Genomic DNA, 12665 nt, shown 5'->3' with positions numbered 1-12665 from the left:
TTGAAGTGATAATGACTATAATTCAAACCAAGGAAGCTTGAAATGGCTGGAGTAACTTCATTAATGAATGTCTCTTCTCACAAAAAATCGCCATTCATTTGTTTACAAATAAAGTTTAAGTTTGGATTGCAATATTACGCTTCAATATCATATATTTATGTATAAAAATCGAGGCACTTCCAAGGCCGTCGACGTAAAGATACCGTGCTCGATAAGCGTTGTAAACACTTTGTGGACTTCACTCACGCGAGTTCGTAGAGTAGGTTACTGGGCTCAAAAAGGCCATCGGCACAGGCGCCTGCGGGACTATGACAGGAGTTCTTGCCTCCCGTCGAAAGTCAAGCGAAGGCAAGAAAGTATGTATTACTAGATTTGCCAAGGCGTGGGCTTCACTCGAAGCGACGCCCATCTTATCGGCCGTGCTGACAGCCGGAACCGTGAATGCTGCCAAATGCCTGAACTATACATCTGTTTTAACGCGACAGCTTTAAGGGCCCCGTGTCGCAGAAAATCTGGCGTCGGCACCGTTGTCAGATGGGAAGAGGACTTGGTACTCGTAGGTACCGCGTCCCAGAGCTTACATGTACTCAACAACCCAACATCATTCGCTACATTGGCCCGGTGCCCACCTCCCTCCCATCCGGGTTGACTGGGTGGGGGGATTTTCTTCGGACCAACGGTCTTTCTCCGTCAAGTGGGCTGATGTGGTGCAGCACGAAATTAGCTACGGCGCTCACCACACAATCAACCATGTCGGTCTTTCAGGACTTGAGGCCAACAGACCCTCGAATTGCCTTAACACAGACTAGGTACCGTTGTCAGATGGGAAGAGGACTTGGCACCCGAAGGTGCCGCGTCCCGGAGCTTACATGTTCCCGTCAACCCAGCATCATTTACGGCAAACAAACGTCCAGCATCAAGCACCGTTTCCACAAAAATCATTCCGAACCATGCAAACCCAACCACGCGAACCCAACCACGCATACCCAACCATGCAGACGTCTAGCGCAAAGAAGTTACTGAACTAATTGAATTTCTCTAAGTAAAATACGTGAGAGAAATCGTAAAGCACGACTTACACGCAACCTAAAACATGATAGCGTCGGATTGTAATTTGAATATAGGAGAAAACATAATTCTGTTACGCGGAAACTCAAACAAACCCCTTTTCCAGCGTTTCTACCATCATAAACCGGCCACGGCCTCCGAGGCCACGGAGCGGCGCGCCCAGTTCCTTGCAACACCTCCAGATGGCGCTCCCCTCTGCCGCACCGGGTTCGATGATGAGGGGATGACAAATTTTGGTTGTGAGAGTTCATAGTGTGTTTTTTTTAATTTTTTATTGTTTAACCTAGGTAGGACATTAGGCAGTATAATAGCAAGAACTTGGTGGCGCATCCGGGTAGAAATTGAGGAACAGTTAAATAGAGAACAAATAGGGGTGTATGCGGTTATAGAAACGCACCTTAAGAGCCGCCAGTGATTGAGAATTATGTTTCGGAAGGGTGCAAGAGAACTAAATCGGAAAGGGGTGGGGAAGTCGGAATGCTCTTCGGTCAGGGAGCCAAATGGAAAAGATGATATTCAAAGTGTCATGAGCACCTTTGGTTATCATGTACAATGAGTGGAAAGAAAACTTGGCTGGCCGTAACGTATTTGTGGACCGGAAACAATTGCAGAGAGAAGAATCAAGAGTTAGTGGAATGTCTATGTGCCTATATATATATTAAGGTTCTCAGGAATTGTGGCGAAATTATCCTATTAGGTGACAGGAATACCCACATATAGGATATATACCTATACCGACAACAACGGGAAGCCAATGCTAGATCTTTGTGAGCAATATAACCTCGTTATCCTGAATACAGGGCCTAAGTGTGACGGGCAGACCACGTGGGAAGTGGGAAACCGGCAATCGACTATTGATTACTGTCTGATGACAGAAGGAATTCATAAGTTGACATAAATGGTCATGACAAAGAAAAGTGTAGCAGTATAGGGAGTGACCATAAACGCATCATTTTGAAGATGGGATATGTAGTTGGGAAAGAGAGCAAGGAGCACAAAATCGCTAGTCCAAATTTGAACGCTGAGCAAATAACAAATATAGTCACAAGAGTTGAGGAAGAACTTGGCAAATGGCCAAGCAAAGAGCCGAAATACAGTGAGCTTCTAAGTGTAATAACGAAAGAAATACCGAAAGCGAAGCAACTTGCTCATTGGAAAGAAAGAAAGAAACCGAAAAGCTGGTGGAATAAGGACATACCAGAAGCGATCGCCGAACGACAGAAAGCATCCCGAGAGCACAGGCAGGCATAAAAAGCGCAGTTGCCGCAATATGAAGTAGCCAGAAAATGGGAAATGTACCGGGAGAAAAAATATTTGGTTCAAATACTGGTTAAAGCAAAGATAAAACGTGATAAGTGAGCGTTGGTTGTCAGAAATAGGTGAAAAAAAGCCGCACCTAGAATATTTTGGAACCACATAAATTCCAAAGGAAGAAGAACCATGTGCTTGCTGCGGTAAAGCTAAGAAAACGAGGGAGCATGTTTTATTAGAATGTGAAGATATCTGCCCACAGGTCGATTTAGGCATTTGTAGCCTCCTTGAAGCACCTGGGTTCAGCGAAAGCACAGGAAAGTAGACATGTCCCCAGTAGAAATTAGTACGCGGTGATTGAAATATTGGTGGAAGAAAGATAGGGAAACGACAAACAACGGAGGCATGCAATAACAAAGTTCACAATAGGGGTTCAGAAAGTTTGATTAAGCGAATTCATCGTGGGTGTTTTTTTTTTTTTCGTTTTAGCATAGGTAGGCCATTAGGCAATATAATGAGAAACGCTTGGTGGGGCAACCCACCGCGTCTTTCCAAAGGGGACGCTCATAGCATCCGTCCGTCCGTCCGTCCATCGCGGCCCACGCAAGAGGCCGCGTTTCTACCAGAAAACTCGCCTTCGTGCATAGCGTTCGCCGCCAGCGTTTCCCAGCAAACATTACGGTTACATAAGCTGCAGTTGCCGGGAATCGTGAGAAGCAGTCTGGGACCTGTGAATGCTATCGTGTTCCACACTTAAAGGCGAAGCTTAAGCATCTTCCAAATTTTTGTGAGTGCCCTCTCCACGCTCTGAATGCCCTCTGTACGCGTCACAGCGGAAGATATTGGCTTTTACGCTGGCGGGCCTTGGAAAGCAAACATTGTCTTCAGAAGAGTCCTGTCTAGTCTTTTTCGATCGTCCTTCCCGCGCTATTCTAGTGTAAGCATTGTCTGAAAGTATTATTTTGTCCGCCATGTGTAACCCCACAGTAGCAACAACCGCTGCAAGGGCCCTTATAGACTATTTGAAGAACACTGGACTATAATCGAGACGTCAAGGAAACCACATGTGTTACGTGGTAGTTGATGCGAAAACATCAAATGGCCCATTGAGCGAAAAAGTCTGCGTCTGTATAAGAGAAACGGCGCCTAAATTCCTATTGGCTGCGACGTCACGTCACGAGCGCGCCTCGACGGAGCAGAGCAGGCGAAACGAAACACCTGCTAAACGATAGTATTGCGTGAGGGGAGAGGACATTGCCGCCACGTGCATCTCTCTCTCACACCCACTGGGTTTAACTGCTGCTTGCTGGCTCGGGCAACGCGTACCGCTATGGAGTCTGAAGCATCTACATCGGCGGCGGCCGCAACATCGGCAGTAGCAAAACGTGGCCGTCCACGCCAGTACAACGCAGACGAAGTAAGGGAGCGGAAGAACGCAACAGAAGAAGCAGAGGCACATCGCAGCGATGCCCTCTCGCCTCACCCAGCAGCTGGAGGGCTATCGCTGCAGCAGGTGTTCCGTTTCGCCCGCTCTGCTCCGCCGAGGCTTGCACGTGCGGGCCGAGTTCTTGATCAGCCATACCAGAACGTATACATGCGTACTGATCCTGTGTTGGAATTCGGTGCGCTTAAAGTACTCGACTACGTACGGTACGAAAGTAGAAACTGCAAAAAAATAATAACCCGCACCAATTTATAACGCAAAACTTGATAACATACACCGCAACAAAACTCGAAGAATTACTCGCAGCGCCAAATTAGAAGGACCGCTCAACAGCGTTCAATTGAAGATTCATACTTTCGCATTCACAACTCATAAGTGCTTAGGTGCCCTCGGATTTTTCGTATATACGCATCTCTTCTTCTTGTCCTCTTCATCATCATCGTGCACCACTCTTTTTATCCGCTTTCCTTTTTTTCCCTATGCAGAGTAGCAGGTCAGCGCATACAAGGGGGAAGACGGTACTACAAAGAAGAAAGAGAAATGCGGTCAATACGTGCGTGTGTGTGCGGATGGCCCCTCGCAGTCAAAAGCGCTCGCACGAGCCAGTCGTTCTCAAAGAGCACAAAAGTTCTTTCACTGCCTTTAGGGACGATGATTGATGGGGACGATATCCCATTAGTGTCTGTACGTCAGTGGACGATCATCTAGTGGCCTCAATGCATTAGTTGATTGTCTTGGTATGTCGAATAGAGATGCACAGCCATGTTTAAAATGCAAATATCTAGGCTTTATTGTAATTTGCAGCAATTTTAGCCATGTGCACTTTAGGAAACCAATCATCAGTGTTTTTGGCAACTATAGCCGAGAGTGATTTTTTTTAAATATTAAAGCTAAAACAAAATAATTATTGAGCTCATTTGCACTTGCTTGTTTATAAGGGGCAATTTAGGCTATTTTGTACCACTCCCCTTGCGCGAGTATGAAGCCCTTACCTTGTACAAGAGACCCTACTTATCGCACTTTTTCTACTTTTCCGCACAGAAAAATAACCAGGCATAATATACTGTGAAAGTAAAAACATCAGAAAATCAAAGAATAAGCTCTATATATTGTACGTAAATTACAGTCAATTAGCTTGATTAATAAAGAAAATATTTCTGAGGCGCATCTAACCTTAAGCCTCTTTGACGTCAATAGACCAACATTGCATTTCAGCAGCACGCGTTTCACAGCGAACTAAAATGCGAATCATTATGGCGAAATTGAAGCTTACTCGGAAAATTGCTAGGCCCATGGCCATCGAAAACAACACAGCGAAAATCATTTAACGCATTCGACCATTTTTTCGAAGACACAGGCATCCTTAACAAGTACTAGATGCTGCACTGAATAGTTACACAATGTAACTACAATTCGCTTCCGATATTTGTTATTACTAGCGCTTGTATATAACCGTTATACTCCTTTGTATTCTATGCTGAAGCTCACTCTTGACTGGCACATCACTGTGCGTGCATTATTTTATCAGTGTGTATTCCTCATCTGTTTACATGCTCATCGCAGTCTACATCGCGGCCGCTTGTGTGTGTTTGCGACTGTTTACGAACTCATTGTGGTGCGACTTGCCTTTGTTTTCTATATGTATATGTTCATGTGTGTATAGGATTGTTTGCTGTGGATTTTTGGTCCTGTCAAGACTTGTCACCCGTTCGCCGTCGGCGCGAAGTGGTGGTTGGTAGTTCCGTACTCAGGGTAACACAGCGAAGGAATCGGGAGAAAGAGAGAAAAAGAATATTTATCGACTGACGACGATAGACAAATTAAAAGAAACACGAAAACATTAACGCACATGCACTTAATATAGATCAGTGGTGAAGACAACAGAAATACAACGAACAGTTAACAGTAAATATTGAAATTAACACTACACAAAACACACTTAACGGCGGTCAGCTAGACAGAGTTCAAAAGAAAAATTATGGCATATTTATTTATTCAATACTGCCAGCCGCCATTTGGTAGCCAAAGCAGGAGTAGTACAAACAAAAATCGCTGTACAACGCGATGCAACAAAGCGAGCGCACACACACAATAAAAAAGCGAACACAGGAGCAAGAACAAATATTTTGCGTTTCTAAAAAAAATATGCAAAAAAGAATAAGAGCATGAACAAACACACTGCGTCTATAACAGAGACACCACAGCAGATAAGAAGGAATCTTGGTTTGTCAAGCTGACCACGTCACGCGGAAGCCCGTTCCATTCTGATATTGTTTTTCGAAAAAAAGAAAACTGGTAAGCTTTAGTTCGGCATCGTGGCACTACTATTGTTGAGTTGTGTTTGCCGCGTGTTGGGCGAGAAGTGTTATATTCCATGTAAGAGTCAAAATTAATGTTTGCTAAATTATTAATAATACCATGCAGCAGCTTTAAACGGTGTAACTTGCGGCGGGATTGAAGCGTCTGGAGTTCAGATTGCCTTGGTACATTAGTGACAGACACATGTCTACCATATGCGCTGTAGATGAATCTTAGTGCTTTCTTTTGAACACCTTCAATGTGATTTATATCTACTTGGGTGTGCGGATCCCAAAGAACGTCTGCATATTCCAGCAATGGGCGTACTAATGAAGTGTAGGCTGTTAATTTTGTTTTAGTTGTGCAGTGCTTTAGGCGGTTTCTTAACAGCCAAAGCCTGTTGGACGCCTTTGAAACCAAATGCCTAATATGCGAGCTCCAGCTTAAGTTACTGCTAAATACAACCCCCAGGTATTCGTATTCATTTACATGAGAAATAGCTGTGCCGTTAATTTTGTATGTGTAATTATGAACATGCTTGTTGTGTGTAATTGTCATTTTTGCACACTTTGAGGTATTTAAAGACATTTTCCAGGACAGACACCACTTCGAAAACTCTGACAGGTAATCGTTTAGTATACTATGATCCTCAGCATTTTGAATGGGTAGGTATACAACGCAGTCGTCTGCGAAAAAACGGCATCGCACTGGGGAATCGAAGCTCAAGTCATTTAAATAAATAAGGAACAGAAGTGGACCAAGCACGGAGCCTTGGGGGACTCCCGAAAGAACTGAAGCTGGTGGAGAATTGGAACCAGAGATCTGGACGTACTGGTGGCGTTCAGAAAGGTAGGAATCAAGCCACTGAACAAGACGCTGAATTTGTAGTAGATGTCGGAGTTTCACCATCAGCTTACGGTTCGAAACACGATCGAAGGCCTTCACGAAATCTAGAAATATTGCGTCTATTTGCCCACCATTATCAAGGCATGCCAAGAATTCATTGGTTGTGTGAATGAGTTGTGTTACAGTGGACAGGCCACGCCGAAACACATGTTGGCTGCTAGAAAAGAAGTTGCTGCTTTCTAAAAAGGAACTCAAGTGCTTGAAAATGAAATGCGTCAGAATCTTACCCGAAGTACATAATAGTGAAACTGGCCTGTAGTTACTTACACAAAGTTTGTCGCCAGATTTGTGAATGGGGACGACCTTCGCAACCTTCCAGTCAGTTGGAACTTCCGAATTTAAAAGGCTTTCATTGTAAATGACCACAAGGTATCTAGCACACCGTTCTGCGTAGCGGGAGAGAAACGTATTTGGGATGGCATCTGGTCCCGGAGACTTTCTTGCGTTTAAATTAAGCAGGGCAGCAACAAATCCTTCGACAGATATTAGTAAGTCTGGCAAGATAAGGCACGGAGTCTTAAATTCTGGGGTGTACGTACTATCCGTTGTAAACACTGAAGAAAAGTAATCATTGAAAGCTGATGCATTGCAATAGGGATCATTAATTTCCTTGTGATCCGAACGAATTTTACTGACTGGATCCTTCTTCTGTGTTAAGTGTGTCCAAAATTTTGCGGGGTCTGTAGTCAGAAACTTATGCATTTTAACATTTAAAAAGTTATACTTGATTGTGTTCTAAATTGTGTAGTTCCTAAGCGCTTAATGCGACGTTTAAGCTGGATCACTTCACGCGTAATCCACGGACTAGTGAGATTCATTTTACTATATTTCTTCGGCACGTATCTTGTGATACATTAATGTACAATAGTGTTGAAGTGCACCCATAGGTCATTGACATTCATGAGACCAGCCGCGTGTTTTTCGATGAATTGATCGTAGTCTTGCTCCAATAAATCTAAAATACTTTCGTCTAGGGCATTATTAAAGTCGAGAAACGGTTTTCTTAACTCAAGGGCAGGCGGCCGCACCATGTTGCTTTTGAACAGCACTGCTTCATGGTTAGAAATACCTGGGATGATATCAATAGAGAAACCGAGTCTCTCAATGGCATGGCTAATAAACACAAGATCAAGAAGCGAGCTTGCAATACGTGTCGGCCCCTGTACGACCTGCTTTAAGTTGAATGCAAAGGCAATGTCGAGCAAAAGATTGGCATGTTGACATGAAGTTACTCCGGCCAGAAGTTCCCAATTAATTTTTGGCAAGTATAACGTCTACGATGTTCTTCCATAAAATCGTGCAATCGTTCAAGAACCGAAATGTCAACATCGGGGGGCCTGTACACAGAACCAATAAAAATGTTCAGATGACAAAACCGAAGCAAAATGCAAACCATTTCGATGCCTGTGTTATGGGGAATAACTGTGTAATCTAATTCCTTTTTTATCGTTATAGTTACGCCCCCTCCCCTTGTGCTGCGATCATGCCGTACTATCTCGTGGGTGTTGGGTATCACTTCTGTATCTGGAATTGCTTCATTCAGCCTTGTTTCAGTTATGATTGTGACGTCTGGGTCATGTGTGATAAGGAGAGCGCCTAGGTCATCGCATTTATTCCAAATGCTTCTGGCATTGATATTCAACAAAGAAAAAGAAAGAGGGCCTGCAGTGGGGTGGAAATCTAGTCGTCGGCTGGGTAATCCCGCAGTCTGCGCATGTCTGCCATATTTACGAGAAACCTGTCAAGCTTGTCATTCATCACTTACGGGCACCCTCTCCTCACGAGTTTCGTCCCATCTGAACAGCTTTCCGTTCATCTTTACCTTGTCAAAAAACAACCCGACCTTTTCACCGTTTGATTTCTGCTGTTGGGCGCTGACCCAAAGCTTCTTGTTTATCGACTGAACCCGTGGCGAAAAGTCTTCAGAGATGCTGTATTCTGTGGTTTTCAGTTTTCTGCAGTTTTGAAGAGTCCTACCCTTGTCCCTTCCGTCCAACAACTTAAAGATAATTGGGCGGCATTTTTTTTCAGCGGGCCTTCCAATTCTGTGGATTCGATCGATGGATACATTAGAAACCTGCAGTATGTCAGTCAAAATTTTTTTTTTTTGACACAAACGCTTCTAGGTCCTGGTGTTGCTCCTCATTTTTTTCTTCCACGCCATAAACAATAAGATTATTTCTTCTACTCCTGTTTTCTAAGTCGTCAACTTTCCGGAGCAAAGTTTAGACAGTATTTTTTTTTGCAGTTCATCGACTTTCTGGAAATAATCAGTGACAGTTGAGGCGAGTCCGTCCAGTTTCCTTTCAATAGACGCTATCCTGTCATTTGTTTTGCCTAGTTGTTGACTTACAGTCTGTGTGGTTTGTTTCAGTTCACTCAGTTCATCAATAATTTAAGCATATTTTCAGTAGTATTAGGGCCAGGATTAGGTTCCACACCGCCACAAGAACAGATCAAGTCTACGAAACAATGATAAGTTGCAAGAAGCACTCCGATCACGGGCCATGCGCACGGCAGAAGCAAAAGACAGACATCGTCACTATGGTAAGCATCAACAGGACGGTTGTCCCTTACCTGAATGAAAAACAAGAAGGGGCTTGTGAGACACATAATCCTTGTGCCCTCGCCGTGCCCACTGACTGCACAGCACGGAAAGTCCATATATATATAGGCATCGGAGCTGATGACGTAGACGATGGCGGCTTGCGATAATCAGGCAGCTGAAGTTTCCAAGTGCGCAGGTCCGAATTTTCTGTTCCGCAGGTGTTGTCCATTGACTGGCTGGTCCAGGGTACGTGTTGCTCGGCCGCTTCGACAGGAAATTCGAAGCATGTTTCGCCTGGTGAACGCTTTGCAGCGATGATGTGCACGGCATGAATAAAAACAAGAAGGGGCTTGTGAGACGCATAATCCTTGTGCCCCCGCCGTGCCCACTGACTGCACAGCACGGCAGGTCCATATATATAGGCATCGGAGCTGACGACGTAGACGATGGAGGCTTGCGATAGTCATGCAGGCAGCTGAAGTTTCCAAGTGCGCAGGTCCGAATTTTCTGTTCCGCAGGTGTTGTCCATTGACTGGCTGGTCCAGGGTGCGTGTTGCTCGGCCGCTTCGACAGGAAATCCGAAGCATGTTTCGCCTGGTGAACGCTTTGCAGCCATGATGTGCACGGCCTGAATGAAAAAGAAGGGGCTTGTGAGACGCATAATCCTTGTGCCCCCGCCGTGCCCACTGACTGCACAGCACTGCAGGTCCATATCTATAGGCATCGGAGCTGATGACGTAGACGATGGCGGCTTGCGATAGTCAGGCAGCTGAAGTTTCCAAGTGCGCAGGTACGAATTTTCTGTTCCGCAGGTGTTGTCCACTGACTGGCTGGTCCAGGGTGCGTGTTGCTTGGCCGCTTCGACAGGAAATCCGAAGCATGTTTCGCCTGGTGAACGCTTTGCAGCGATGATGTGCACGGCCTGAATGAAAAACAAGAAGAGGCTTGTGAGACGCATAATCCTTGTGCCCTCGCCGTTCCCACTCCATGGCATATCCATGGCCGGGCAGCAGCAGCAAGTCCACAAAGCGTGGAGTCGACGGCAGAGCTTTCCCTAAGAACGCTGGCAAGACGATCTCGTTGCAGTGTATGCGATTGCTGGGCTGGGTTTCCCTGGAGTCTAGGTCTGACATCTTCCCTCGAGAAGGTTGAGCTAACTTGTGGGGAACTACCGTAAGCTTCGTTGCAAACGTTGGTTTGTCGTCTCTTACGTCAACTAGTAACTCGCCGTTCAGACGCGGCTAGGTGGCCCAGGCGATACTGGACGGCACTAGCTCCTTGACGCTTCTCAGCAGATTGTAGGCTCAGCTTCTAGACTGCTTAGCTAGGTCTAAAACCTGCGTTTAAATAACTTCTCCTTTCCCTAGTTCCCTGGGTTGGAGAATGGCAGATATTGGTGATGATCCAATGAAGTTCACCCAATTGTATCCCGGTTCCTCCAAAGGTCTTGGCCGCGCCCCTTTTATTTAGGGGCGAGGGAACGGGTGATTCCCCCTTGCTGTTGGAAGTCGCGCACTTGTATTGCACCACACACGCACACCGTTGAGTCCGTGGCGGGACTCTATTGTTCGTTCACAAACACTGGGGAAACGACGGCAGCCGGCCATACGGTGCTGTCGGCACACATACGCTGTCAGCAATTCCTGGACACAGGATTGCACAGAGACACCACATATTTCAGAGTATTCGCACCCCTGCCTTCTTAGCAATCTAAGCAGAGGTTCGCCATGCATTAGCCACTCTACGCACAATGTCAGCACCAGGCCCCGACCTTATTAACAACAACCTACTCCGCAATCTAGACGACAACTCTTTCACAGCCATCACGTCGTACTGCTTTCACTGCTTCATCACTGCTTTCACCCTCCCTAGTTCGTGGAAAAATAACAGGGTAATTTTTATCCCAAAGCCAAACAAGCCATCATGCACCAACTGGCTCAAAAGCTTGCACTAATGAAGCCATTGACCACTTCTAATCTTAGGCCTATATCACTAACCTCTTGTCTAGGCAAAACACTTGAGCACGTCATCCTCAGCCGACTCAGCAAATACATCGAAGACAACAATCTTTATCCACCAGAAATGGTAGGTTTTTGAAAATCTCTCTCATGCCAAGATATCATGCTTCGGCTGAAACATGACATCATTAATCCCAATAGCAGTCCAGATACGCAAGCAATTCTGAGTCTGAACCTCCACGGGGCCTTCAATAACGTTTCACATTCCGCCATCCTCCGAGAGCTTAATTTCATTGGGGTTGGCGGAAAGATATATGACTACATAGGTACCGCAACCATACACATAGGCACAGAGTAATCCCCTTCGTACGCTTTGGGTAGCTACGGCACCCCCCAAGGCTCAGTGCTGTTCCCTTTTCTTTTTGACCTCTTTATGATGCCGATGGCGCGAGCATTGCGATCTATTCCTGATCTCATGTTTTCGCTCTGCGCCGACGACATCACTCTTTGGACGACTGCAGTCGTCCAAAGAGTGATCTGAATCTCTCCATCAGAGCCGCCATGGCGGCTCTGATTGAGAGATTCAAGACACTCTGCAGGCCGCAGCCAACGCGGTCGTGGCACATGCAGGAGCTATGAATCTCACATGCTCCCTTCAAAAATCCGGTCTACTTCTCCAGCCATCCCACCGGGGGGTGCCCAAAAACACATGTCTAATATACTGGTCATTATAAAGCACATCCCTTTTACTAAAGTGCACAGGCTCCGGGTGCTTGGTTTACACATTCAAAGAAACCGGTTCAACACATATCCCCTACATACACTGCACACCACAGGTGATCACACCCTGCACCTTCTAGGGCAAGTCTCCAATAAACATGGCGGACAAAAGGAGGCCGAACTTCTCCGCTTGGTCCACGCCTTCGTTATCAGTAAGATTCCATTCGCAACACCATATCTACAGTTTCTTAAACCAGAATCAGATAAGATCGACACTCTTTTACGCAAGATTCGTTCTGGGGGTCCCCATACGGACCTACACTGAAAGACTCATGCTTACTGGCACCTTCAACACACTTACTGAACTCACAGAAGCCCATCTCACATCCCAGTATAGCAGATTTTCTAACACCGCAACAGGTCGATACATTCTACAAACTCTTTCTATCACTCCGGCGCCCGTCATCAAGAC

This window comes from Dermacentor andersoni, chromosome 7, assembly GCF_023375885.2.
Source record: "Dermacentor andersoni chromosome 7, qqDerAnde1_hic_scaffold, whole genome shotgun sequence".
In the NCBI taxonomy this organism is placed as follows: Eukaryota; Metazoa; Arthropoda; class Arachnida; order Ixodida; family Ixodidae; genus Dermacentor; species Dermacentor andersoni.
This window is presented reverse-complemented; position numbering follows the sequence as displayed.